The sequence below is a fragment of the Rhinoderma darwinii genome, assembly GCF_050947455.1.
Source record: "Rhinoderma darwinii isolate aRhiDar2 chromosome 11 unlocalized genomic scaffold, aRhiDar2.hap1 SUPER_11_unloc_19, whole genome shotgun sequence".
Taxonomy (NCBI): domain Eukaryota; kingdom Metazoa; phylum Chordata; class Amphibia; order Anura; family Rhinodermatidae; genus Rhinoderma; species Rhinoderma darwinii.
In genome coordinates this window covers 11,272-38,791 of record NW_027461850.1, presented here as the reverse complement: position 1 = coordinate 38,791, position 27,520 = coordinate 11,272, and the positions used below count along the sequence as shown (strand labels likewise).

Sequence of the window (27,520 nt, the reverse complement as noted above, 5' to 3'; positions counted from 1 at the left end):
TCCATTTTTATTAGAAATACAATAAATACATTGAGGTATGTTTTTATTGACATGTGTTGCTATCAGCCAGACAGGAAAAAAATATGGATGGCCTTGGGAATCTGTAGGGGCAGCTGTTCTATAGGAAAGGGAGTGCAGAGACCCTACCAAACAGGACGAGGGGAGGAAGTCCATTGCCGGGCATCTGAAGAGACTTGCCATTAAACACCCAAAACCATTGTACTTCACCGCAGCCCTGCGAATCATGGACAAGGCTTCATTTTCAAAGACTTCTGGACAGTTGTCTTTTAATTGGATGGATCTTAAAATCCCCTTCTGGACAGTGGGGGATGGGAAGGAGGAGGTGTGGACGGATGACGTTCCGGCATTCTTAGATGGACATTAGTGGTTCATATCTGCTGCCTCTTTAGCGTAGAGACCTTGATCTGGCACATCCCTTTCCATGGCTGACGTTCTCGACACCGGGGCTTCCTCCTGCTGATGTACGGTACATTCCCTTCAGTTCTGAAACAAGAATAAATAAAATGTCCTAGTGAAGAGTTGCTCTCTTGAAGATATTCCCCGTGACCCACACCAAGACCCTTTGTCTGCCAGGTAGGTAGGTAGTGCGTTCTATGTTCAACTAAGATACAAAATTCACAAGTAAATCTGCTCAACTAAGATGCGGTTAACACAAAGGTTTCAAAACGGGGACAGATGGGGCGCCAAGTGATGGTAGAATTTTATTTAAATACACGTTTCTGGCACGACTGGTCCCTTTATCTGATCTTAACCTGATGAAGGGACCAGTCAAGTTTAGTCCCGGACCTGTCCGGTCCAGAAACACAGTCAAAATAAAATGGGCTTTACTTTACTGTCCCCGTGTGAAGTATTTGTGTTACCCGCCGCTTACCAATTTTTAAAGGGGAACTCCAAGAAAAATTTGTCATGCAATCAAAGGCGCAGTGCCCACCCAAACTACATCGCAGGATTTTATTAAAAACTTGGCTGTTATCTATTGGATTACTCCAATATGTAAAGGCCAATATCACTAACAGCTCCTGGCTCAGCCAGCAGAGGTGGGGTCCGGAGCCGAATGGGACCCAGAGCTGCTGAAGGAGCGGGAAGCACATAAAGGGGATTTGTCCGGGGTCTGAATACATTTTAGGGTTTGGTATTAAAGGGGTTTTCCAGGCTTTATAAAAATTGTAATTCAAACTGAAAATTGCACCATTTAGCAAATACCCACCTTCTAATTCTCTGCGGCTCCAGTGCCGGCGGTTCACAATCCCCTGCCGGCCTGTTTACATAGGCTGGACCAGTGATGTCCCGTATCGGCACATGATCGCACTAGTCAATCACTGGCCACAGTGGTCACGTGCCATACTTACTTAGATCACTTCTGCAGGCGATACCCTCCCTCTATACTGTCCTTACTGCAAGGTTTTTATAGTGAGGACAGAATACAGGGAATATCTGGTACACAAAGTGTATTCTCACTAACCCTGCCCCATGACAAGCCATGCCCAATGAACCACGTTCTGTCAAAGGTAGGCCCTGTCAAGTCCTGTCTCAATCCATCTGAAACCAAAGTGTCCCTAGAAAGAAATGCCAAATATTGTCAACTATGCTATATTAGGGTATAGTATGAAGAATCAGTGCAGTAGGGTCTATATACTACTATATACACAAAGCTGCCATGTGCCGAACATTGCAACACACCCTTTTCATAAAAGAGCGTTAATTCCAGTCCTGCAGTCACCCTGATGACCTTATACTGTGCCAGTACTTGAGGTAGGTGTGCCCCTTTATATATTACTTGCAGCCAGAATTGGCACTGGGATTATCAGCTCATTGACAAATTCTTAAATGGAAAAAGCGCCATATCCCTATTAGGTCCCGCGGACATCATAGAGGTGGTCCTTGACTTCCAGTCCTGCAGTCACCATGAAGACTTTGTGCTGTCAGTGCAGGCAGAATAAAGCTGACATGGTGACAATGTAATGTTTTCTATGTACTACTACTCCCTGTACTGACTGATAGTAGAGAGAATGGACTAAGCTGAAGGATTCCCGACTCTTATCAATTCTTTAAATAGGGAATATGCCCTGAATACTAACCCCAAATTTATATTCCATTCATAGTAGGGCAGATTTACTATTCAAATTGAGCCAGAATTATGGCGTACATGTTGTGCGCCATATTTATTAATTGTTTTAGACACATTTTGCGGCGTTCTTGACAAGGGGCGTGGCCTAGAATAAAGGGGCGTGTCTTAAACTAAGCCAACCAAGAGGTGGTATAAGGAAGAGAAAAGTGTCTAACATGTCTAGTAAAATCTATCATACATCGTGCACCACTGTGATAAATTTGGCGCAGTTTCTGACTTCCTTGTATCAGTTTACACTGTGTAAAACTCAGATAGTTTTAGGCCCCATGCACACTAACTTATTTTTGCGGCCGCAATTCACCCGCAAATCTGCAGGTGAATTGCGGCCCCATTCATTTCAATGGGCCCATATGGGCACACGACCTTGGTTTCCACGGTCCGTGCATTGCCCAGGAACCGGGACCGCAAAAACAACGGACATGTCTTATTACGGTCGTGTTTTGCGGTACAGGCTCATAGAAAATAATGCACGCGGTCATATGCACGGCCCGCAATTTGTGGGCGGCCGCGGGTGACACTCCGCGGACGTACGAGCCGCAAGTCACGGTCAATGCACCTCACTACGGTCGTGTGCATGAGGCCTTAGTAAATCTGCCCCATGGTAATACCAGTGACAGCCCGCTCTTTCCCGGTGGGGTACAGTCCTCCGCACATCTTCATCCACGTCTCATCTTGTATGTGCCGGATACTTTTCTCCTTATACCTGAGAAGTAACAAAAATAACATCAGAAACAAAAAAAACACAAAGTATTTCTCCCCATTTCTAATAATAACATTTCCTGCAGGTGAATAATGAAAAATATAAAGATATAAATATATTCAGGCCTATGTGTCTGTCCAGGGGGTCAGTGAGGGTCCTGCCTGTTATATGGGGGGAGGTCTCGCTGCACAATAACGGGGGGGGGGGGGGAATGTCTGTACATCAATATATATTTGTCTCTAGGAGCCCCTACAAAGTCTCAGTGAGGGGCCTGTCTGTTATACGGGGGGAGATCTCGCTGCACAATAACGGGGGGGGGGGGGAAATGTCTGTACATCAATATATATTTGTCTCTAGGAGCCCCTACAAAGTCTCAGTGAGGGCCCTGCCTGTTATATGTGGGGAGGTCGTGCTGCACAATAACGGGGGAGGGGAAAATGTCTGTACATCAATATATATTTGTCTCTAGGAGCCCCTACAAAGTCTCAGTGAGGGCCCTGTCTGTTATACGGGGGGAGCTTGTATACAGCGTTAGTAACACGCATGTCACTCCAGTATAGATATTTTGGGTGCGGGTTCTTCGCCCCCACTGTCCATAGTTTAATTAACACCTTAAGAAAATGGATCATCACCAAGAAGTTTTATTTAAAGGGGTAGTCCCATCTTACTATTTCTCTGGGACTCACACCGATGTGGAAAACGGAGGTCTCTCCCTGACCCTGTCCTGCTTTGTTCCCAGATCCCTGTCCCGTCTAATGGCTGCTGATTCCAGGTGGAGAATGACTTGGGAAAGGCCTCGCACGTCCCTCTCTCTATTCTGTTCTATGGAAGTTTCGGAAACAGCTGAGCGCTGTTGAACTATTTGCGTAACTCCCATAGTACAGAACGGAGAGAGCTGCGTGCATGCGCATAGGTGGATATCACATAAACGTCTGAGATGGAGAAAACCCTCTAAAGAGATTATTTCATTAAAGGGGTTGTACATAATCAGAAAAATAGAGCTGACGTCTTCCAAAAACAGAGCCAGACCTGTCCACAGGTGATGTGCGGTGTGTGGACAGCTTAGCCCTATACATTTCAATACAGAAAAGCTGCAATACCACACACAGCCTCTGGACAGAGGTGGCGCAGAGCTTCCATTTGGGTCATAGAGAGGGTCTCCAGCGTGATACCCCCTCTATGATATCTAAATACCCTTATAGGGCATTTCAGGTGTAACCAGAAGTTAAGGTGATACAAAAAAATATTCCATACATGAGATTTCCTTAATGGAGATATAGAAGAGGCTGGACGCAGCCTGCAGGGCTTAAGGGGAAGCCTCCATGACCTCACTGGTAGGGAAAGGGTTAATAGGTAAGGGAGAGTTGGAGGGAGAGTTAGGAGGAGGTGGAGGAGGGACAAGGAGGAGTCAGGGGGCCGTTGCTGAGCTTCCCGCTGTTTGCGGCATTGAGCCGGAAGCAGCGGGAGGAGTAACACAGGGAGAGACAAGCTCCCCGTTGCCCGCGCTTATAACAATGTCGGAGGCCGTATTATTAGAGCGGCTGCGTGCCGCTGATGTGCACCACGGTCCCGGATGGCTTGAGGAGACCGTGGCTGCATTAACTAGGATCCCGGACGCCGTTTCGCCACGCCAGGCCCGGCGTTCGGGGTCTGTTGCAGGGGACAGGCTCCCCTCCCCCGGCCCCCTTACTAGCATTACTATGGCGGCGGGGGGGGAGTCGGCAACAACCGCTCCTGCTCGGAGCAGGCTGAGAGCGTTGCCGGGGGTGACGGCGACTCAGGCCGGGTCGACCCGTCCCTCCCGGCGGTCCCGACCTCCAGAGCGCCTCAGTCCTGAGGCAGTCCCGCGGACACGGCGTCGCAGAGGGAGCCCGATCTCGGACGCTGCAGGCCAGGCAGCTGGGAGGACCGCCCCTTCCCAGGCCCTGCGTCCTGGCAGGAATCCCAAGCCGCGACGGGGTCCGGCGGTAAGCAGGGAGTCGCAGGCCGGGCTCCCTGTCACCCCTCCCCCATCGGATGGAAGATTCGGAGGACAAGGTACGGCCGCCCCGCCTGGTGATGTTCCGGCCAGGGGGCAGGCTTCTTCAGGATCAGCGAGACGGACGTCTAGATCTGCAGCGACGTCGAGGCAACAGGTCCGGTCGGAAGTCTGGGTCCCGGCGGTCGGGCGGCAGGTTGCCGGCCCATCGGTCAGCGCGTCCTCATCCCCGTTCCGAAGATGTCGTTTGGATGGACAGTCGTCGGCGAGAGAAGAGCTGGAGGAAGGTGAACTGGACGTGTATCGTCGAGGTCAGGATGGTCCGGCTGACGGGAACACAGCGCCTGTGCAGCCCGGTGAGTGTATAACTCCATCATTGTCATATCCAGCGATTTTTATGTCGGGTATCGGCGGGGGGGCTGCTAGCGTCGCATCGGTGGCCGGTAGTGGCGCGGGCGGGCGCGATGGCGCGGGTTTGGCAGACTTAGTGGGTTGCTTGAGAGAGCTGGTCGGGCGCCTAGATAGGGCGGTGGCGCCGGTAGTCACGGAAGTGTCCCCGGCGGTAGTTTGGGAGGGTCCCAGGGAAGGGGGATTGTTACAAGCGCGGCCCGTAACGGCGGTTAGAGAGGCGGTCGCGGTGTCGGTACAGACCGAGGCGCAAAAAGATGGCGATCGGGTGCGTATTGATGATCGCGCTCGTGGGGAGGTGTATGTGTGTTTCGAAGGTCCGTTGGGGGCGCATTTAAAGCAGGAGGTGCGTGAGCGGATCTGGAAGGACGAATATGTAGAGATTTTTTCTCTCTTGCCGCTCGCTAAATTTAATTTGGATAAGAGCAAGCGGGACGAGAGTAAAAAGGACGAGGAGGAACGGCGGCGGTATAGGCTTATCCCGCAGACGTTCGTTAATTGGTCGCAGGCGTTCGCCATATTAGCCAGTGTGATAGGGGAAAAGGCGCCGGAAAATTGTTCGGCGTTGTTTTGTTATTTTGATGCTATTGGGGAGGCTCATAGGGCGTATGGGGGCCAGGCGTGGCTGCGATACGACGAGCAATTCCGTCAGCGAAAAGCGGTTCGGCCGGCGATTCGGTGGGACCAGAAGGATATTGCTCTCTGGTTACGGGTTACGGCTCCGGTTAGGCAGTCCTTCCCCGGGAGCGCCGGCCAAGGAGGCCAGTCTAGTCAGGTTGGACAAGGCGGCGGGGGAAAGGCAGGGTTTTGCTGGCAATTTAATGAAGGCCAGTGCAAGTTCGGGGCCACGTGCAAGTTCAAGCACGTGTGTTCGGAGTGTAATGGTGCATCACACGGGGCGGCGAAATGTATGCGGAAAAGGAGGTCAGGGAACCAGTCCTCCGCGGCTGGTCAAGGGGGTGTCACCGGTGAGGGTGGAAAAGATGGCCCCTTATCTAAATGAGTATCCGGACAGGGCGGCGGCTAAGTTGCTTTACGAGGGTTTTCGTGTTGGTTTCGTTATTCCCCGCCTCCTTATGAGGTTCCGGTTACGCGGAGGAATTTAAAATCGGCTTACTCGCATGCCAAGGTCGTGTCGGACAAATTGTTAAAAGAAGTTTCGTTGGGTCGCATGTCAGGGCCTTTTGTTGAGTCGCCAGTAAAAGATTTAGTTGTGTCCCCGTTGGGTATTGTTCCTAAGCGTGAGCCCGTAAAATTTCGTTTAATTCAACACTTATCGTATCCCAAGGGTTCGTCGGTAAACGACGGGATAGATCACGAGTTGTGCTCCGTAGCCTATACCTCATTCGATGAGGCGGTGGGGTTAGTGCGGGCTGCGGGCCCGGGCGCGCTGCTAGCAAAAACCGAAATCGAGGCGGCGTTCAGGTTGTTGCCAGTTCATCCAGAAAGCCAACGGCTGTTGGGGCTGTCTTTGGAATGGGGCCTTTTATGTGGATCGGTGCCTTCCGATGGGGCGTTCCCTTTCTTGTGCGTACTTCGAGGCGTTTAGTAGCTTCGTGGAGTGGGTAGCGAGGGGAGTATCCGGGGTCGACTCGTTGATCCATTACTTAGATGATTTCTTGTGCGTTGGCCCGGGGGGTTCGCCGGTTTGCGGTAATTTGCTTTATGCACTACAGAAGGTTGCGAGGGATTTTGGGATCCCTTTGGCGCCAGAAAAAACGGAGGGCCCAGTAGCGACGATTTGTTTTTTGGGAATTGAAATAGATTCGGTGGCAATGGAGTGTCGTCTCCCTGCGGATAAGCTGGGTGCTTTGAGGCTGGAGGTACGGCGGGCTTGTAGACTGAAGAAAATGACGCTGCGGGAGCTTCAGTCGCTGCTGGGGAAGTTGAATTTCGCCTGCCGGATTATGCCAATGGGGAGGGTGTTTGGTAGACGGTTGGCAGGGGCAACGGCGGGAGTGCGAGTGATTTGAATAATTTTACGGATGCGGCTGGGGCGGGCGGTTTTGGAGCTTACGGGGGAGGTCCGTGGTGCGCAGGTCAATTGCCGGCTAGTTGGGTGTCCAGCGGACTCACGCGGAATCTGGCCCTGCTCGAGCTGTTCCCCATCGTGGTGGCGGCAACCATTTGGGGGGACAGGGTCAGGGATAAGAAGGTTCGTTTTTTTTTACTGCGACAACATGGGGGTGGTGCTGGCCATTAATAACATCACGGCGTCCTCTCCTCCTGTAGTTCAATTGTTGCGACATTTAGTGTTGGTATGTTTGTCGTTGAACGAGTGGGTGGTGGCGGTGCATGTGCCGGGGGTACGGAATTGCATCGCTGATGCTCTTTCTCGCTCGCAGTGGGACCGGTTTCGGCAATTGGCACTGGGAGCGGAACGTCTCGGTTTGGCTTGTCCGGAACATCTTTGGGATCTGGTCTCGGTCCCGTAGAACAACTGATACAAAGGTCTTTGGCGCGCACGACGTGGAGTGCTTATTCTGCTTGTTGGAGGCAGTGGGAGGAGTGGGTAAGAGAGTTGGGTGACGTCAATACGGATAGAGACAGGTTGGTGGCACTTTTGTACTGGTTAGGGGACGCCTGGGAGGCGGGGTTTTCAGTGGCAAAGGTGAACCGGTTCATATCTGCGGTGGCGTTTGGTTTCAAGTTACGAGGCTTTCAAGATGTATCTAAGGAATTTTTGGTGCTACAGGCTTTGAAGGGGTTGGGCCGAGGTAGAGGGGAGGCGGATAGTAGAAGGCCTGTGTCGTTTGCTTTGCTTAGCCAAGTAGGGAAGGGTAAGCTGATAGTTTTGTTCGCCCTCCCGGGGTCGGTTATGTGCCCAGTAGAGTGCATGCGGGGTTTTTTAAGCCGCAAGCGGGGTCTCCAGATTTGCCTTTGTTACGCCATGTGGACGGGTCGTTTTGTCCAGGTTTCAGTTTGGAGATGTATTTAAGGAATGTCTGACGGCGGTTGGTGTCGCGGCGGGCTCATATTCATCTCATTCCTTCAGGATTGGCGCAGCAACTGCAGCGGGGCGCTGGGGGTTGGATGATGAAGGGGTGCGGCGCATTGGTCGTTGGGAGTCCAACTGAGTTAAGTCCTATGTCCGCTCCATTTGTTATGAGGTTGTGGTTAACGCTTAAAAAATGTTTTGTATGGCAGTGTCTAATTGTTTTCCATTTCAGATTCGCCTCCGTGTTTGGTGTGGTTGCTGGGTCATTCGTACGTGCACTGGGTCATTCGTACGTGCCCGGACGGTCGCCAGTTGCGCATTCCGCGACAGGATGCGGTTGTGCATTGGCTGGGATTTAGAGGTATGTCATGGAGCAGGGGGTTGGCAGAATTCCAGACATAGGCCCGGCTTGATAGGGTTCCGGAGGTCTTAGTGTTGCACGTGGGTGGGGATGACTTGGGAGTCTGCCCCTTGCGTGAGTTGGTGCGGGATATCAAACACGATATGTTGGGTTTGTGGGTTTCTTATCCCAAGTTGGTGATAGTGTGGTCGGACATAGTCCCGAGGAAACATTGGCGGTTGGCTAGGTCAGTGAAAGAGTCAATAAGGCTCGCATTAAAAGTTAATCGGGCGGTGTCCCGTTTCGTAGCAAAAATCGGGGGCATTTGTGTGCGGCACAGGGATTTGGAGTCAGGAGTGGGGAACTTCTGGAGGGGTGATGGGGTTCATCTGACCGAGGTTGGCATTGATCTTTGGAGCTTGGCGATAGCAGAAGGAATAGAAAGGGCGGTGGTGGTGTGGCGGAACTCACAGGCTTAAGGTGGTCAAGGCCTGTTTCGCTGTGGCGGGGGGAGTCCTTGAGGCCAGTCAGTACAAAATGGTGGGGGGGTCGCATCGGGGGTATGCGTCCCCCAAAAAAGGTACATGGTTGAAGACTTCATCGGGTGTTATCCCTTTGAAGTGGTCTTCTGGTAGAAGGTATATCACTTGAAGGCTTCATCGGGTGTTATCCCTTTGAAGTGGACTTCTAGTGGTCGGTATATCACTTGAGGGCTTCATCGGGTGTTATCCCCTTGAAGTGGACTTCTAGTGGTCGGTATATCACTTGAGGGCTTCATCGGGTGTTATCCCCTTGAAGTGGACTTCTAGTGGTTGGAGCCATCTGCAGAGGTGAACGGTGCTTCCGAGCTGGTTTACGGCTGGAGGTAATTGGTGGTTTGCAGATGGCTAATTCGGTGTGTTCTTAAAAAGGAACATCTGAAGGGGCTTCAAGGACTTCCTCTGCTCGGGTTAATGTTAACGTTAAATTGTTATGTACGATTCTGACCCATGTTGGGTCAAGTGAATTATTAGGAGGAATTCTCTGGTGGATTCCTAAATAGTTATCCGAATGTTTCGGATTTAAATTGTTTTGATAAAACTGTGAAATTAATAAACGGCTGCTGTGGCCATTTCACATCCAACCTCGGTGTCACGTGTCTTTCCTAAAGGTGGGGGTGGAGGGATAAGATGGGTAAGGGAAGGTTCATTAACACACGACTCTACTTAGGAAGGTCAAGAAGAGGCTGGACGCAGCCTGCAGGGCTTAAGGGGAAGCCTCCATGACCTCACTGGTAGGGAAAGGGTTAATAGGTAAGGGAGAGTTGGAGGGAGAGTTAGGAGGAGGTGGAGGAGGGACAAGGAGGAGTCAGGGGGCCGTTGCTGAGCTTCCCGCTGTTTGCGGCATTGAGCCGGAAGCAGCGGGAGGAGTAACACAGGGAGAGACAAGCTCCCACCCTCCCGCCCTTTGTTTGTTACCCCTGTGGGGCTTTATGTACGTCCGTTTATGAGTGTTGTCTTTGTTTTGTGTGCTTATTTAACATGTTTTTCCTTTTTTCCCGGAGTAGGTTCTGTTGTCATGGCAGCTGGCGGGGGGAGTCCTTGAGGCCAGTCAGTACAAAATGGTGGGGGGGTCGCATCGGGGGTATGCGTCCCCCAAAAAAGGTACATGGTTGAAGACTTCATCGGGTGTTATCCCTTTGAAGTGGTCTTCTGGTAGAAGGTATATCACTTGAAGGCTTCATCGGGTGTTATCCCTTTGAAGTGGACTTCTAGTGGTCGGTATATCACTTGAGGGCTTCATCGGGTGTTATCCCCTTGAAGTGGACTTCTAGTGGTCGGTATATCACTTGAGGGCTTCATCGGGTGTTATCCCCTTGAAGTGGACTTCTAGTGGTTGGAGCCATCTGCAGAGGTGAACGGTGCTTCCGAGCTGGTTTACGGCTGGAGGTAATTGGTGGTTTGCAGATGGCTAATTCGGTGTGTTCTTAAAAAGGAACATCTGAAGGGGCTTCAAGGACTTCCTCTGCTCGGGTTAATGTTAACGTTAAATTGTTATGTACGATTCTGACCCATGTTGGGTCAAGTGAATTATTAGGAGGAATTCTCTGGTGGATTCCTAAATAGTTATCCGAATGTTTCGGATTTAAATTGTTTTGATAAAACTGTGAAATTAATAAACGGCTGCTGTGGCCATTTCACATCCAACCTCGGTGTCACGTGTCTTTCCTAAAGGTGGGGGTGGAGGGATAAGATGGGTAAGGGAAGGTTCATTAACACACGACTCTACTTAGGAAGGTCATGTAACAATAATTACTGAAAATATGTAATTGACTTTTTCCTCCATTGTAGGAATAGAACCCGAGAAGCCACGTTTTGGACTACGGAACAGTCGATCCTCCGGATGAAATGCTGTGTGGTTGGAGCGCAGTCCCAGGAGCGCTGGTGTTGTTGTGCTGATCCATGTTCTTCTTATCTGGAGCTTGTATACAGAACACGCGATCCTTCTGGTCCGACCTACTAACATATATAAGCACAGCCTAAACACACACGTAATTATATATAATGACATCACATTAACATAACATTACTATGTATCAGCCCTGATACGTCAGTCTCATCATATTTCTGGGGTCCCCGCACACAGGATATACGTTACCTCCTGTGATGATGTCACTTCCTGTATTTCCTGTATGACATGGCTGCTCTTCCTCTTCCCGTTTCCCTCTCTGATGTATTTCCTCTTCCTGTGTGATAAGACGTGTGCTGTTACCTCCTGTGATGATGTCACTTCCTGTATTTCCTGTATGACATGGCTGCTCTTCCTCTTCCCGTTTCCCTCTCTGATGTATTTCCTCTTCCTGTGTGATAAGACGTGTGCTGTTACCTCCTGTGATGATGTCACTCCCTGTATTTCCTGTATGACATGGCTGCTCTTCCTCTTCCTGTTTCCTTTCTGATGTATTTCCTCTTCCTGTGTGATAAGACGTGTGCTGTTACCTCCTGTGATGATGTCACTCCCTGTATTTCCTGTATGACATGGCTGCTCTTCCTCTTCCTGTTTCCTTTCTGATGTATTTCCTCTTCCTGTGTGATAAGACGTGTGCTGTTGCCTCCTGCTGTGTATAACACGAGATGTAACATGTCTTATAAAACATGTCAATAATAATCACAGAAAGCAAAAAAGATTTTGTTCATTTCCATTCACATCAATGGTTATTTGTTTGCAGCCGTTTTTCTGAGCCGTACTTGTCTGTTTTTAGAATCAACTACAGGGAGATTTGAGATGTGGTTTGAGAATTTCTTTCCTATGTAAATGCCACCCATAAGGACAGCTAAGAAGCCTCAGTTATCAGCGAGCGACCCCATCATTAGAGTAAGCAGAGTGCCCCCATACAGTGCCAGCAGAGTATTGTCCCTTAACCCCTTCCCTCTTTAGCCACTTTTGACCTTCCTGACAGAGCCTCATTTTTCAAATCTGACATGTGTCACTTTATGTGGTAATAACTCCGGAATGCTTTCACCTATCCAAGCGATTCTGAGATTGTTTTCTCGTGACACATTGGACTTTAAGTTACTGGCAAAATTTGCTCGATATGTTCAGTATTTAATTGTGAAAAACACCAAAATTTAGCGAAAAATTGCAAAAATTAGCATTTTTCCCAATTTAAATGTATCTGCTTGTAAGACAGATGCTTATACCACACAAAATTGTTGCTAATTAACATCCCCCATATGTCTACTTTAGATTGGCATCGTTTTTTGAACATCATTTTATTTTTCTAGGATGTTACAAGGCTTAGAACTTTAGCAGCAATATCTCACATTTTCAAGAAAATTTCAAAAGGCCATTTTTACAGGGGCCAGTTCAGTTGTGAAGTGGTTTTGAGGGCCTTATATATTAGAAACCCCCAAAAAGTAACCCCATTTTAAAAACTTCACCCCTCAAAGTATTCAAAACAGCATTTAGAAAATGTCTTAACCCTTTACACATTTCACAGGAATTAAAGCAAAGTAGAGGTGAAATTTACAAATTTCATATTTTTTTGCAGAAATACATTTTTAGTACAATTTTTTTTATAACACAGAAGGTTTTACCAGAGAAATGCAACTCAATATTTATTGCCCAGATTCTGCAGTTTTAGGAAATATCCCACATGTGGCCTTAGCGTGCTACTGGACTGAAACACCGGCCTCAGAAGCAAAGGAATACCTAGTGGATTTTGGGGCCTTATTTTTGTTAGAATCAATTTTAGGCACCATGCCAGGTTTGAAGGGCTCTTGCAGTGCCAAAACAGTCAAAATCCCCCAAAAGTGACCCCATCTGGGAAACTACACACCTCAAGGAAATTATCTAGGGGTACAGTGAGCATTTTGACCGCACAGTTTTTTTACAGAAATTATTGGAAGTAGACCGTGAAAATTAAAATCAACATTTCTTCAAAGAAAATGTAGGTTTAGCGATTTTTTTTCTCATTTCCACAAGAACTAAAGGAGAAAAATTTGTAAAGCAATTTCTCCCGAGTAAAACAATACCCCACATGTGGTAATAAACGGTTGTTTGGAGACACGGCAGGGCTGAGAAGGGAAAGAGCGCTATTTGGCTTTTGGAGCTCAAGTTTAGCAGGAATGGTTTGCGGAGGCCATGTCACATTTACAAAGCCCCTGAGGGGACAAAACAGTGGAAACCCCCCACAAGTGACCCCATTTTGGAAACTACACCCATTGAGTAAATTACCTAGGGGTATAGTGAGCGTTTTGACCCAACAGGTTTTTTGCATAAATAATTGGAAATAGGCCCTGAAAATGACAATCTAAATTTTTTCAAAGAAAATGTAGGTTTAGCTAATTTTTTCTCATTTCCACAAGGACTGAAGGAGAAAAAGCACCGTAAAATTTGTAAACCAATCTCTCCCGAGTAAAACAATACCCCACATGTGGTAATAAACGGTTGTTTGGACACACGGCAGGGCTGAGAAGGGAAAGAGCGCTATTTGGCTTTTGGAGCTCAAGTTTAGCAGGAATGGTTTGCGGAGGCCATGTCACATTTACGAAGTCCCTGAGGAGACAAAACAGTGGAAACCCCCCACAAGTGACCACATTTTGGAGACTACACCCATTGAGGAAATTATCTAGGGGTATAGTGAGCGATTTGACCCCACAGGTTTTTTGCAGAAATTATTGGAAGTAGGCCCTGAAAATAAAAATCTACATTTTTTCAAAGAAAATGTAGGTTTAGCTTATTTTTACTCATTTCCACAAGGACTGAAGGAGAAAAAGCACCACAAAATTTGTAAAGCAATTTCTCCCGAGTAAAACAATACCCCACATGTGGTAATAAACAGCTGTTTGGAGACACGGCGTGGCTTAGAAGGGAAAGAGCGCTATTTGGCTTTTGGAGATCACATTGAGCAGGAATGGTTTGCGGCGGCCATGTCACATTTGCAAAGCCCCTGAGGGGAAAAAACAATGAAAACGCCCAAAAAGTGACTCCATTTAGGAAACTACACCTCTTGAGGAATTCATCTAGGGGCGTAGTGAGGATTTTGACCCCACAGATGTTTCATAGAATTGATTAGAATTGGGCAGTGAAAATAAAAACAATCCTTTTTCTTCAATAAGACGTAGCTTTAGCGCACATTTTTTCATTTTCACAACAAATAAAGGAAAAAAAAGAACCCAACATTTGTAAAGCAATTTCTACCGAGTACGGCAATATCCCACATGTGGTCATAAACTGCTGTTTGGGCAAACGGCAGGGCTCAGAAGGGAAGGACCGCCATTTGGAGTGCAGATGTTGCTGGATTGGTTTTCGGGCGCCTGTGGGCCCAAAACAGTGGAAACCCCCCAGAAGTGACCCAATTTTGGAAACTACACCCCTCAATGCATTTACCTAGGGGTGTAGTGAGCATGTTAACCCTGCAGGTGTTTTGTAGAAATTAGTGTGAACTCGATGTTGCAGAGTGAAAATGGGATTTTTTCCACAGATATGTGGACAATATGTGGTGCCCGGCTTGTGCCACCATAACAAGACAGCCCGCTAATTATTATGCTGGGTTTCCTGGTTTTAGAAACATCCTACATGTGGCCCTAATCTCTTGCCTGGACAGTCGACCAGGCTCAGGAGTGAAAGCGTACCATGTAAAATTGAGGCCTAATTTGGCGATTTACAAAGTATTGGTTCACAACTGCAGAGGCTCAGATGTGAAATAATAAAAATAAACCCCTGATAAGTGACCCCCACTATGGAAACTGCACCCCTCAAGGCATTTATTAAGGGGTGTAGTGAGCATTTTCACCCCACGTGTCTTTTCCATAAATGAATGCTCTGTGGATGGTGCAAATTAAAAATTTATATTTTTCTCTAGATATGCCATTCAGTGGCAAATATGTCGTGCCCAGCTTATGCCACTGGAGACACACACCCCAAAAATTGCTAAAAGGGTTCTCCCGGGTATGACGATGCCATATATGTGGAAGGAAACTGCTGTTTGGGCACGCTGTAGGGTTCAGATGGGAGGAAATGCCATTTGGCTTTTGGAGCGCAGAATTTGCTTGGTAATATTTTTGTTTGGAGTCTTACTGGTGTTTCCGTTTATAATGTGGGGCATATGTAAGCGGGGCGGAGTATATAAGTGGCATAGTCAGGTGGCATAATAATGGGGTAAAAAAAAACAATAAAATGATCCATAGATGTGTGTTACGCTGTGAAGCAATCCTTTCTGCACAGGCCGGTGTCGCACTGATATATGGCGTCCTTTATTATCCCCCTTTTGGTCCACACTCCGCGCCTTTGCAGTTTGGGGAATTTTGCTGTGAAGTGTTGTCCTGGTATAATACGGGCACCGTCGCTTCCAGCGGATATGTTTGGGCCCTCCCTTTCCTGGTTCCCTAATTTTAGGTCCTTGATAAATCGCCTCTTCAAACAGAAGAAATGTTCCCCTCGGGCACAACTGCATATTTTTTTATTTCCTGACTTATTGGAGCCATAACTCATTTTATTTTTCATAGACGTAGCGGTATGAGGGCTGGTTTGTTGCGGGACGAGCTGTAGTTATTATTGGTACCATTTTGGGGTACATGCAACTTTTTGATCACCTTTTATCCTATTTTTTGGAAGGCCAGGTAAACAAAAAAACGCAATTCTGGCATAGCTTTTTTTTATACAGTGTTCACCATGCGTTATAAATTACATGTTACCTTCATTCTGCGGGTCCGTACGATTCCGGCGATACCTAATTTATAGAACTTTTTTATGTTTTACAACTTTTTGCACAATAAAATTACTTCTGTAAAAATAATGTATTTTTTCTGTCGCCAAGTTGTGAGAACCATAACTTTTTACTTTTTTTGTCGACGGAGGTGTATGAGGGCTTGTTTTTTGCGAGACGAGCTATAGGTTTTATAGGTACCATTTTTGGATACGTGCAACTTTTTGATCACTTTTTATTCCAATATTTGTAGGGCAAAGTGACTAAAAAACAGAAACTCTGGTAACGTTTTTTACGTTTTTTTTTACGCTGTTCACCGCGTGCAATAAATAATATAATATTTTGATACCTCAGGTCGTTACGGTCGCGGCGATACCAAATACATATGGTTTATTATTATTTTTCAATAATAAAGGACTTGATAAGTGTAAAAGGGCGATTGTGTTTTATTTGATTACTTGAAACTTTTATTGTTTTCAAACTTTTATTTTTTGCACTTTTTTTTACACTTTTTTTACACTTTTTCTCAAGTCCCACTAGGGGACTTGAAGGTCCAACGGTCAGATTTTTTTTTTTCTAATACATTGCACTACCTATGTAGTGCAATGTATTAGATCTGTCAGTCATTCACTGACAGCAAGCCGATTAGGCTTCGCCTCCCGGCGGGGCCTAAATCGGCTTCCGTAATGGCAGAGCAGGAGACCATTGTGTCTCCTGTTGCCATAACAGCAGTCGCCAGTCCTGATTGCCTGTCAGGGCTGGCGATCTGCTAGTAACCGCTACGATGCAGCAATCGCTTTCGATTGCTGCATCGAAGGGGTTAATGGCAGGGATCGGAGCTAGCTCCGGTTCCTGCCGTTACAGGTGGATGTCAGCTGTACAGTACAGCTGACTTCCACCGCTGATGACGCCGGATCAGCTCCTGACCCGGCGCCATCTTGCCGGCAGCTACGGAAGCCGATCAGGCTCCGCCGCCGGGCGGATCTTGACCGGCTTCGGTGCTAGGCAAACCGGGAGGCCAGTATTAGGCCTCCGGTTGCCATTGCAGCCACCGGAACCCCGGCAATTTCATTACTGGGGTTCCGATGAGCTGCAAACACCTTAAGTGCAGCGATCGCGTTTGAGCGCTGCACTTAAGGGGTTAATGGCGGGGATCGAAGCTAATTTCGGTCCCCGCCATTACAGCCGGATGTCAGCTGTAAGATACAGCTGAGATCCGGTGATGATGGCACCGGCTCAGCTTCTGAGCCGGTCCCAAACATTCGGCGTACATGTACGGCAAGATGCGGGAAGTCAATGCTTTCCATGACGTACATGTACGGCAAATGTCGGGAAGGGGTTAAACAGGGCCAGTATACTGCCCCTTCATAAACAACACTACCAGCAGAGACCCCTCAATAACCCATATTGCCAGCAAAGTGCCTCCAATAATTAGTGCCAGCAGACTGCCCCCAATAACCTCTACAAGCAGAGTTCCCCCTCACAAATAGTCCCAGCAGACTGCCCCCAATAACCTCTACAAGCAGAGTTCCCACTCACAAATAGTCCCAGCAGACTGCCCCCAATAACCTCTACAAGCAGAGTTCCCCCTCACAAATAGTCCCAGCAAAGTGCCTCCAATAATTAGTGCCAGCAGAGTGCCCCCAATAACCACTACAAGCAGAGTTCCCCCTCACAAATAGTCCCAGCAGACGGCCCCCAATAACCTCTACAAGCAGAGTTCCCCCTCACAAATAGTCCCAGCAGAGTGCCTTCCTTTATGCAGCTACATCATGTAAGATCTTCCCTAGTTTGGAAGTCTCCAGGACAATCTGGGAGAGAAGACAAGTGTGATGTAACCTGGTTGCAGTGTGTAAATGTAGCCTGAAACATCACGTGTAGCCCCTAAGTCTATGTTCACATGTTACATATTTATTGCAGATTTCCATGGTCAAATTGACACATGAAGCATGAATGTGAATAGGGTTCTAGAAAACTGCATAAACTTGCAGCAGTAACAATCTGCAGTAGATGTAATGCAAAGGATGCACAGCCAAATATGCTGCAAAATCCACATGTAATATATGGAGAAATATTAGGCCTAGTTCACACAGAGTTTTTGGAGCGTTTTTGACGTGGAAACCGCATCGAAAACCGCATCAAAAAACGTCCGAAAACTAATCTTATTGATTTCAATGGGAAGCAGAGGCGTTTTTACCACGAGAAAAAAACACTCACAGGAAAAAGCAGCGTCAAGCCCTTTCTTCAAGCGTTTCCGTCTCTGACCTCCCATTGACATCAATGGGAGGCAAAGAAAACGGTTTTCGCAGCATTTTTGCCTAAGATTATGTTCACACCCCCCACTTCTCCTGCGGTTTGGCCGCTGCAGCCCGATGAGGAGGGATTATAACTAGAAATTGTGGATATAAAGAACATGCAGAGGTTTCTGTGTGACAGTCTAAGGGCATGACTCAAATAAGTCGAGTCGCTTCTCCCCTTATGTAAATCTACCCTCCCAAAGCAGACACTGAAACAGAGTTGGATTTTAATGGCCACAGCAGCCGTTTATTATTTAAATAACAATAACTTTAAATACCATAATTTTTGAATCCCCAAAAAAGGGGATACATCATAACAACAAATAACCCACTGCGACCCTATCAGGGTCATAACATTATAAACCAACCAGAATGACAGGGGCAAGTCCTTGAAGCCACCGATACTTAATTTTGGCCATCTGCCCACAAATACCTTACCCCCAGCCGTAACCCGGCCCAGGAGCACCAAATTACCTTTTTGCAGATGACCACCATATATATATAAATATATATAACCCAGCTTTCAAAAGGGGTAACACCCTAAGAAGCCGACAAATTGTGGGTGCATCCCGTGATGCATTCCCCCCCACCACTTTTAACGACCTACTTCAAGGACTCCCCCCCGCCAAAGCGAAACAGGCCTTGACCACCTCACGCCTGCGAGCTCCTCCACACTCCCACCGCTCGCTCAATTCCATCGGTCAAAGCCAGACTCCACATATCCATCCCCACCTCATTGAGGTGCACACCGTCCTCTCTCCAGTAGCTGCCTGTCCCAGCCTCCAGATCCCAGTGGCGCACCGCAACCCCACCATTACGCGTCACGAAGCTCGATATGGCCCTATTAGCCTTAGGGGAGATTCACACGAACGTTGCGTTTTTGCGCGCGCAAACAACGCAGCGTTTTGCGAGCGCAAAAACCATTTGACAGCTGCGTGTGTCATGCGTGTCTGATGCGCGGCTGCGTGATTTTCGCGCAGCCGGCATCATAGAGATGAGGCTTGTCAACGCCCGTCACTGTCCAAGGTGCTGAAAGAGCTAAATCTTTCAGCACCCTCGACAGTGAATGCCGAACACAACAGCGAAAAACCTGTAAAAAAAAAAGATAAAGTTCCTACTTACCGAGAACTTCCCGGCCGTTGCCTTGGTGACGCGTCCTTGGTGACGCGTCCTTGGTGACGCGCCTCTCTTGACATCGGGCCCCACCTCCCTGGATGACGCAGCAGTCCAAGTGACCGCTGCAGCCTGTGATTGGCTGCAGCCTGTGCTTGGCCTGTGATTGGCTGGAGCTGTCACTTGAACTGAAGTGTCATCCCGGGAGGTCGGACTGCAGGAAGGAGACAGGAGTAATCGGTAAGTTAGAACCTCGTTGTTTTTTTACAGGTTAATGTATTTTGGGATCGCAAGTCACTGTCCATGGTGCTGAAACAGTTTAACTCTTTCAGCACCATGGACAGTGACTATCTCCTGACGTCGCGTACCGATAATTTTTTTGCCGGGATCGGCCAAAACGAGTTTGGCCGAACCCGGTGAAGTTCGGTACGCTTGTCCCGCTTCGCTCATCGCAAAGACACTCCGTTTGGATGTTCGGAAACAGAAAAGCACGTGGTGCTTTTCGGTTTTCATTCATCCTTTTCACTGCTGTTGCGCGAATCACGCTCGTCCCACGGAAGTGCTTCCGTGTGGTGCGCGTGATTTTCACGCACCCATTGACTTCAATGGGTGCGTGATGCGCGAAATACGCAGAGTTATTGAACCTGTCGCGCATTTTGCGCAGCAGACAAACGCTGCGCAAAAAGCACGGACTGTCTGTACTGCCCCATAGACTTGTATTGGTCCATGCGTGCCGCGTGAAAACCACGCGGCCCGCACGGACCGAATACACGCTCGTGTGAATCCCCCCTTAATGCGAGCCTTGTTAATTTTTCCCACAGAACGGGCCATCCGCCAGTTCTTCCTAGGGACCATCTCAGACCACACCGTCACCAATTTAGGATAAGTTGCCCATAAGCAGAGCAAATCATGCTTGACGTCCCGTACCAACTCCCGGAAAGGGCGTATACCCAAATCGTTGCCTCCCACATGCAACACCAGTACCTCCGGCGCCCTGTCAAGCAGTACAAAATTGTGAAACTCGGGCAATACCCTGTTCCATGTCATTCCCCGTATACCCATCGACCTCACAACCGCCGCGTCCCGCGGAATCCTGAGCTGTCGACCGTCCGGCCGTACATCCGCGCGAAGGGCACCCCAGTACACAAAAGAATGTCCCATAATCCACACCATGCATGAGTCACGGCCTGCAAAACAAATGAAGAACATACATGCACCACCTCTTGCTGCCGCGTACCATTAATACTCAGGCGGAAACGCACGCACCCGGAACATGCTATACATCAATATATCACAACATGTTCAAGCGCACATAGGAACGGAAACGCGCCGACTCCCAACGCCCTATCCGCTGCACGCCTGCATCATCTAAACCCCATCTCACCGCCTCCGTCGCTGCCCCTATACGGAAAGAATGAGACGAGTATTGCTCTGCCTGCACCCCGCTAGCCACCAGACACTTTCTGAAAACCGAAATAAACTGATACCGCGACAGAAACGAGCCATCCTCGTGCCGCAGCAACGGCCCGTCTGAGAGATCTAAACCCGCCAAGTACTCCTTGACACACAACACTGGACAAACCGGATTCTTTGGGACCGCCAGCAAAACCACTCGACGTCCTGCCCCTCCTTGGTCCGTTTTGGACCTTCGCAACACTATCTCCACCCTGTCTTCATACAAATCGACATTATCCTGCAACAAGCCCCCCGCTCTCACCGAACTGGGGGAAACCAATTCCCCTACCCGAAAAGCTCCAAAAAAGGCTAACGCAAAAGCCAACCGGAAAAGCTTGCTCTCATACTCTGAACGACACACCTGCCGCACCACCACCTCCAGGGAACACAACAATTGAAATGACACGGGACGCCTCTTATCCCTCACCACTACACCCTGTCTCAGCCCTTTCAATGCCTGGCCCACCAAAAACCGCTTCGTGATATCTGCCAACCCCCGTAACTTACAACCGAAAGCAATGGCCGCCACGAAGCGATTAACCTTAGCGACCGTGCAACCCCGGGCGAACGCATCCCCCAACCAAAACAGCAAGGCCACCATCCTATCATCATCCGAGCACACATCCCCCAAAGATCTCACCCACTCCTCCCATTGCCTCCATCCAGCCGCATACGACGACCACGTCGCACTGGCCAGTGAACGTTTAATCAATGCACCTGCCGCCTGGATACCAGCTCCCACAGATGACTGGGACAGTCCACCCCTGTTAACTCCGCGTCCGGGACCAGCTGCCGGAAACGATCCCACTGCGAGCGAGAAAGCGCGTCAGCAATACAATTCTCTACCCCGGGAACATGCACCGCCACCACCCATGCATTTAAACTCAAACAGGAAAGCACCAACTGACGCAACAAGCGAACCACTGGAGGGGACGACGCCGAAGTATTATTTATAGCCATCACCACCCCCAAATTGTCGCAATGAAAACGCACTTTTTTGTCTCGGAACCTGTCTCCCCAAATGGTGACCGCCACCACGATGGGAAACAGTTCGAGTAGGGCCAAGTTACGCGTCAGTCCCGCCTCCACCCATGCAACCGGCCATTTTCCCGCGCACCATTGACCTTTAAAGAACGCCCCGAACCCCACCGCCCCAGACGCATCAGTGAACAATTCCAAATCGAAGCTATCTAACGCCCGGGACATCCAAAGAGAGCGCCCATTATACTGTGCCAGAAAATGGAGCCAGACCTGTAAATCTTCCCTGTGCTCTGCAGCCAGACGAATGAAATGATGGGGTTCCCGAACCCCCGCCGTCGCCGCTGCCAACCGCCGACAAAAAACCCTGCCCATCGGCATGATGCGGCAGGCAAAATTCAACTTCCCCAATAAGGACTGCAATTCACGTAGCGTAATTTTCCTAATCCGACACGCTCGCTCCACTACCAACCGCAAATCCCCCAACTTATCCTCCGGCAATCTGCACTCCATTGCTACGGAGTCGATAGTAATTCCCAAAAAACAAATGGTCGTCACCGGACCCTCAGTTTTTTCCACAGCCAAGGGTACACCGAACTCCCTTGACACCCAATTGACCGTCTCCAACAAATTTGCGCAAACCCCCGAACACGACGGGCCAACGCACAAGAAATCGTCGAGATAGTGAATAACTGATTCCACCCCCGCGACCACCCTGACTACCCATTCCAAAAAAGAACTAAACACCTCAAAGTACGCGCACGACAACGAACAACCCATGGGAAGGCATCGATCAATGTAATAATCCCCTTCCCAATAACATCCCAACAACCTCTGGCTGTCCGGATGAACCGGCAACAAACGAAACGCCGCTTGAATATCAGTTTTTGCCATCAGAGCCCCTCTTCCGTAACCACGTACCAACGCTACCGCCGCATCAAACGACGTGTAGACCACAGAACAGAGATCCTGGTCAATGCCATCGTTAACCGACGCCCCCTTCGGGAAGGACAAATGCTGAATAAGCCGGAATTTGTTACCTTCTCGTTTTGGAACCACCCCTAACGGTGACACCACCAAACCTGGAACTGGGATCGTGCTAAAGGGGCCCGCCATTCTGCCCAGATCAATCTCCTTCCGGATTTTTTCCGAGACTACCCCCGCATGCTGATATGCCGACTTAAGGTTGCGCTGCGTGAAAGGGACCTCATGCAAAGGGGGCGGAATAACGAAACCGTAACCAAAACCTAAACTAATCAACCGCGCCCCCTCCTTATTGGGGTACCTACTTAGAAAGGGGGCCATCTTTATGAGTTTCACCGGAGTCTCCCCCATAACCAGACGCACCGCTGGCTCCCCCTTGTCGTTTACCCTTCTTAAAACATTTAGACGCTCCATGTGACTGCCCGCTGCAATGTGAACACGCATGCTTGAATTTACACGTCGCTCCAAATTTGCACTGCCCCTCATTGAACTGCCAACACGTCCCAAATTTTGAACCTGAGGCCTGACTACCCCCGCCGGAAGTTCCTGCTGCATTCCCGCTCCCGGGAAAGGACTGCCCCTGCTTATAAAGTGCCGTCACTTTCAACCATAAGGCTATGTCCTTATGGTCCCACCGTATATTCGGCCGCACCGCTTTCCTCTGCCGAAACTGCTCATCGTAACGAAGCCAGGCCTGGCCCCCATAAACCCGATGCGCCTCCCCCACCGCATCCAAATAACAAAACAAGCCGGAACAATTATCTGGCGCCTTTTCCCCAATAACGCTCGCCAAAATTGCAAAAGCCTGCATCCAATTGACGAACGTTTTTGGAATCAACCTGTACCGTCTCTTTTCTTCCTCATCCTTTTTTGTTTCATCCCGCTTCACCTTATCTAAATTAAACTTCTCCAGCGGAAGCAAGGAAAAAATCTCCACATACTCGTCCTTCCAAATCCTTTCCTTTACCTCCTGCTTTAAATGCGCCCCTAACGGGCCCTCATAACAAACATAAACCTCCCCGCGCGCACGATCATCAAGCCGCACCCTATCAACCTCCTTTGGCGAGTCTGTTTGAACCGCCGCCGCCACTGCCACCGCTGCCCCGGCATTCAACCCCCCACCGTTTTGACGAACCGGAGCGCTTCCAACACTGCCCCCCCACACCGCGGCCGGCGCCACACCTGACGATTCTTGGGAAGGGGAACCACCTAGCCGCCCCACTAACACTTTTAAACATCCCACTAACTCCGCCAAACTATCCCCCGCACCCGCCTGTAGCGACGGGACCCCCGACTCCGCCGCAACGCCCACCGCCTCGACACCCTCTACACCGATACCCGACATCAATAAAGCTGGAAATGGTAACGTAGGTGTCAACTCACCAGGCTGCCCAGGGCCTGTGAACCCGTCAGCCGGACCCCCATGTCCACGTGGAGAGGCCCGCCGCTCACCGTCCTCCAATGCTCCGGACTCCCTCTGGCGCTGTCCGCATTGGCAATGTGTGCACGGGGAATTCCGATTTTCGTCTGAGTAAAGGGGGGGTGACATCGCATCATCCAATTGGCCGAGGTCCAGTTCATGCCTCATCCGTCCCGCTGAACCAGCTCCAAGCTGTTCCGTCCCTGGCACTCCAACCACCGACCTCATCCTGCGACCTCCGGTCGTTTCCACCTCGACGACACCATGAGCCGACCCTCTGGCTGGCACATCACCATGCAGGGTCGCCGTTGCCCTTCCGCCACGTGCTGAAGAAGGAGAGGATGTGACCGGAAGTGAAGGCCGCGTCCTCCTCGCCGCTGCCGCCGGGCGCTGCCGCGTTTTGGGATTCCTCCCAGGACCAGACGAAAGAGCAGCGGCAGGCCGCCCTGGGGTCTGGCCTGCAGGGTCCACTGATGGGCTCCTCTTGCGCCGCCGCGCCCGCGGGATGTCTTCAGGACTCAGCCTTGCGGGCGGGCGCGAGCGCCTCGTGCTGCGCGTCACGCCGGGAGTGCCAGCCCTGGCCTGAGTCATGGGGGAAACGGGCTCTCCTCTTCTCCTGCCCGACCCCCTGGTACGCCGGTCCTGTACCTCGGCCTGCACCAGCAGCCCCGCGACCACCGGCATGACAGAGCGCTCCCCGCTTGCTCCAGCCGACTCTGCTCGCTCCTGGACCGGAGCGCCCGATTGTCCCTGCAGCAGCGTCGCTACTCGTGCTCCGAGCCATCCAGGACCCTGAGAGGCTGCCGCGGCCCGCAACAGCTCCATAGCCTCCTCATCAGACGCAGCAGGGGTAACAAACATGTTCCTGCTTCTGTGTCCTGGCGAAGAGAGGGAGAGCACAAACAGGAAACAGGTACATCCCCTTCAATCCCCACCCCTTCTCACTCAAGCCCTCCTGCTGTCCCCCCCCCCTTTCCTCTCATAGGCCAGCCAACTCTGTGTCCCTCCCATCTATTTTAGTCATGGAGGCCTTCCCTTATTCCTTTTTTCTTCTTTCAGTACGGCCTCTTCTTGACCAGACGTGGCGGAGTTCTGCACACACTGTCCGCATCAATGGCGCACATAATCTGCGTTGCAGATTCTGTCGCGGCTTTGCCTAAAATGGGCATTAAATTGATGCGGACTGGCCGTTGCGTATTGAGGGGGAAAGGGCTTCCCTTCTCTCTATCAGTGCAGGATACAGAGAAGGGACAGCCCTTTCCCTAGTAAAAGAAAAATAAATTCATACTTACCCGGCCGTTGTCTTGGTGACGCGTCCCTCTTTCGACATCCAGCCCGACCTCCCTGGATGACGCGGCAGTCTATGTGACCGCTGCAGCCTGTGATTGGCCTGTGATTGGCTGCAGCGGTCACATGGCCTGAAACGTCATCCCGGGAGGCCGGACTGGAGGAAGAAGCAGGGAGTTCTCGGTAAGTATGAACTTCTATTTTTCTTACAGGCTGATGTATATTGTGATCGGATGTCACTGTCCAGGGTGCAGAAACAGTTACTGCCGATCGCTTAACTCTTTCAGCACCCTGGACAGTGACTATTTACGGACGTCGCCTAGCAACGCTCCCGTAATTACGGGTGCACACACGTAGTCACCCGTAATTACGGGAGCCCCATTGACTTCCTCAGTCTGGCTGTAGATCTAGAGATACATAGGTCCAGCCAGAATGAAGAACTATCATGTTAGTAAAACCAGTACGCTCCGCAGCACACATAACATCTGCGGACTTCATTGCGGAATTTTCACTCTCCATTGAAGTCAATGGAGAAATTCCGCAATGAGTCTGCAACAAGTCCGCTACACGTCCGCAACAGCCAGTGTATGCTGCGGACACCAAATTCCGCACCGCAGCCTATGCTCCGCAGCGGAATTGTCCGCAACGTGTAAACGAACCCAACTAAAAAGCTGTGGAAAGCAATGGAGAAACGTGTACGCTGCGGATTTCTGCTGCGGACTATCCACAGCGGAATTTCAGAGCAATTCCGCCACGTCTGGTCATGCCCTAAGGCTCTGTTCACATCTGCATTGGGGTCCCGTTCTGACGTTCCCGTCAGAAGTTTCCGTCAGAACAGGACCCTGAGCAGACACAAACTGACACCGACGGAAACCAGGGGTTTCCGTTTCCATCACCATTGATTTCAGTAGTCGACTACGCTATTGCTTCCGGCAAAACTACGGGTCCGGAGCACAAAAGAGACAAACGGAAACCACGGGCATCGGCTCCGTCACCATTGAAATCGATGGTGATGGAAACGGAATCCCCTGGTTTTCATCGGTGTCTGCTCAGGGTCCCGTTCTGACGGAAACCTCCGACGGAACGTCAGAACGGGACCCCAACGCAGATGTGAACAGAGCCTAATATGGATGAGAAAGGGGAGGTGGGACTACTCATTGTTTATTATGCCCGGATACTGAACTGGTATTACTAGTATTATACCCTGTTCTATGAACTCTACCCGCTGGAGTACCCCAAAGATGCTTGTATCACTGATCCAGGTGCCATGTGTTTTGTAGTAAAATTAAATTGGTATTTGATTATTTTTTTTACAGTTAATATTTATTAAAAATGAGGTTTTAAAGTTTTTTGCCTGGCAGTGATAGTTTGATATTTGTCCAATACCTATTTAGTTCCATTTTTCATGGATATTATGAGGTGGGACGACTCACCTAACCAGTATGTTCCTGACGGGAGCTGCATGCGTCCATCTCATCAAGTCCCCGATCTCCTGGCAGCTCCACTTTGTACAGATCCTACAATGAAAATCTATGCAAAAAGTTTACACCAAAAAAACTGAACATTCTACTGCGGAACCAGGATTGTTGTTGTGTGGCAGGGCTGCACCTCGCCCTTCTGCTGCCGGAGGTAAACAGTGAAATAGCGCCCCCACCTGCATCACCATAGAGTGGCCATGTGGGTTAGAGAAAAGATAGCAAAGAAAATATAGAAAACCTTTATGTTTACATGTGGTAGAAATCTATTTAATACAAGTGAATAATATTTATAAAAATCGTAATCACATGCTGCGTTAGGCCTCATTCCCACGACAGGGTTTCCCGGCCGGGTGCCGGGCGTTCATAAATCGGCCGGCACCCGGCTGCATTAGGAATAATAGACCCCTAATGGGGCTATTCACACGACCGATTTTTTGACGTCCGGGGAAACCGGCCGTCAAAAAATAGGACATGCTCTATCTTCGGCCGGGTACCCGGCCGCCCGGCTCCCATAGAAGTCTATGGGGCCGGGTAATACCCGGCCATCACCGGGATGTGTCCTGAGTGATGGCCGGGTTTCCGGCGCTTGCGCTCTATCTCCTCCTCCTCACAGCGCAGAGTGCATGTGAGGAGGAGGAGTTGATGCCATTCTGACGAATGGCATCGCTGTACACGGTGTGGCAGGGCCGGGGTGTACAGCAGGTGGAAGGGAGCGCTGCGCTGGCTCCCTTCCCCTGCTTGTTTTAAAAGCGCCCTGGCCCGGCGACACCTTCCATGGCGCCGCGAGCAGCTGCTGCGGCTGCTTC

The 27,520-nt window shown here is 49.7% G+C and overlaps 1 long non-coding RNA gene across 1 annotated transcript; it reads right to left on the bottom strand.

Moving 5' to 3' along the window:
• Window positions 1-26,981, bottom strand: LOC142698022 (uncharacterized). Its single transcript, XR_012865646.1, has 5 exons — window positions 26,670-26,981; window positions 11,151-11,610; window positions 10,809-11,011; window positions 2,758-2,852; window positions 1-504 (listed from the first exon to the last, which is right to left on the bottom strand). It is a non-coding gene; the product is annotated as an uncharacterized LOC142698022 (long non-coding RNA).
• Window positions 26,982-27,520: the final 539 nt, after the last annotated feature.